This window comes from Limulus polyphemus, unplaced genomic scaffold (genome assembly GCF_000517525.1).
Source record: "Limulus polyphemus unplaced genomic scaffold, Limulus_polyphemus-2.1.2 Scaffold4547, whole genome shotgun sequence".
Classification (NCBI taxonomy): domain Eukaryota; kingdom Metazoa; phylum Arthropoda; class Merostomata; order Xiphosura; family Limulidae; genus Limulus; species Limulus polyphemus.
This window is the reverse complement of record NW_013670157.1, coordinates 20521-23214: the sequence shown is the minus strand read 5'-3', so window position 1 is coordinate 23214 and position 2694 is coordinate 20521.

The window sequence follows — 2694 nt, the reverse complement described above, 5'->3', positions numbered from 1 at the left end:
TTTTTTTTTTTAGTATATAAGCCTGGCGAGAAAACCAACATAATTGCATTGGCAGATAGATTGAAGAGATACAGATAAATATAGATAGATAATTGAGTCAAGCGAACAGTAGGCACCGTAAGTAAAGTGTGTGAATCACTGTCATTTATAGCGTGTGTTATAAAGGTTGTTAAGTTTAAAATGACTGTGGAAATTCTGTGTATTACAAAGTTGTATCGAGATAGAGTAATCTAATTTTAATTAAGAAATGATTTGTATCACTGAAGTTCCTCGAAAAGAATTTATATCGGAAATTAACAAACGAGCAGATACGTAACACTGTTCGTTTTGTCGATGTGCACTCAAGCTGATTCGGTTACTTTAGAACCACACTTTCACAGAATAATTCTTCTTCTTATTTCCTTTTCTACTTTTAGTCTTACTCTAACATACTAAACGTTAGGCCTATGTTAATCGTTAGGCTTATCACTTATGCAGTAGTTAACTTCACGCTTTTCTTTATTGTAACTTCACTCTCTTCTGCCATTGTCTGTCTTTTAACTCTTATTATAACAACAACTAAACAATAATAAAATATTAACTCACAAAATAAAGTAATCAATCATATCTAAACTAAACAGTCTTTTATATTATGACAAGGCGTATTTTCAACAGTGTTTATTATCGCATTATGACAGCAAAACTAAGTGTAGGAGCAAATGTTAATGAGGAATAGCATTACTATATAAAAACAACGTTATGGTAGGTGAGAAATGCTAACAAACTGACTGAAATTATCAAAACTGGAAAATATAATGATTTGCTTGTATCTTCTAATGTTAACAGCGAAACACCAACCATCATGAAATATTGCAATGCAAAGATACACTTTCACCACAACAAGACAGTTCAAAATGTAATAGCCAGACAAATAACATACTTCTATTTATAGAGTATTCTGGTCAAGTGAGCAGTGAATAAAAGAAGAAAACTTAACCTGAACAGCATCCTACGGGCTAAATGAACAGATTTAAGGTACTCTAGTGTTATCTGCGCTAGCCGTCCTTAATTTTGAAATAATAGACAGGGAAGACAGCTAGTGAACACCACCCACCGCCAACTCTTGGGTTACCCCTTACCAACGAATAATGGGATTGACCTTCATATTATAAAGATTCCACAGATGAAAGGGCGAGCATGATCGGGGACGGGATTTGAACCCATGGCTTTCAGACTCTGACGTAAGTACCCTAACCACTAGGTCATGCCAAACTCAGCCTAGGATGATGTTTTAGTATAACAGGTGGAGGTATTTCTTTCAATATGCATTGCTATGGGTATTGCCCCATTACATGATTTTTGGATCATTTTAGTAAAAGTATTTCCAAGACGTATGATCCAAGATATGGCTAGTCATCAAAGAAATTGAAAAGCTACGGATATTAACAGAAGCAAAATCTGGATAATGTCAACATATCAATGTTTACTCAGGAAAGAAACAGACAGAATTAAAACACGCACTATACCTAATTTAAATTTACCTGATTCAAAGTCAAAGTTGATATGCGTGTATGAATAAAACAATTTTAGGCATACATTTGCAGCTGAAACATGTAACCAAAACCGAAGTATTTTTGAGAACTGGTGTGTGGCATAACAAACAGATGTTTCTCGTTCACCCCTAACAACACGATGATCAATGGGAAAAGGTTTGGAGACGAGAAAAATCAAACGCTCAAAATCTATATAGATTAAAATAAGTTCATGTCCGAAGTTGACATGAATGGTCAATATACATATACATTATTATGGTTCTTTAGAATCCAATGTAAAAAAAATACTTTTTTAGAATGTTTGACTTACCTATAATAAATAGAATGTCAGAGAAGTTCCAAACAAAATTAACACACATTACTGAAAAACACTGCTTATTATGGGCGAAACCACGATAGTGACAAATGAGATATTTGTGAAACACACACATTTGTCTTCGTTTTCCTCATTTCTGTAATAAAGACGAGAACTACACTAGTACGACGTTTTACTGCATAGAAAACTATCAAGGGCAAGTGTGCACACGTTTCTGTTTGAATGTATTTTATAATACAATTTCTTCTAAAGATAACATAAAGATAGTCAACATAAGGGTTACGCACCAAACATTTGAATACATTCACCAGTAGGAAGGTTACACACCAAACATTTGAATACATTCACCAGCAGGAAGGTTACACACCAAACTTTTGAATACATTCACCAGCAGGAAGGTTACTTACCAAATATTTGAATACATTCACCAGCAGGAAGGCTACTTACCAAATATTTGAATACATTCACCATTGGTGTGTATCCTTCCTGCGATTTGAATACATTCACCAGCAGGAAGGTTACACACCAAACATTTAAATACATTCACCAGCAAGGAGGTTACACACCAACCTTTTGAATACATTCATCAGCAGGAAGGTTACACAACATACATTTAAATACATTCACCAGCAAGGAGGTTACACACCAACCTTTTGAATACATTCACCAGCAGGAAGGTTACTTACCAAATATGTGAATACATTCACCAGCAGGAAGGTTACACACCAAGCATTTGAATACATTCACCAGCAGGAAGGTTACACAACATACATTTAAATACATTCACCAGCAGGGAAGTTACACACCTGATCTGAGTGAATTACTATTTTGTGCCCTTCCCAAAAG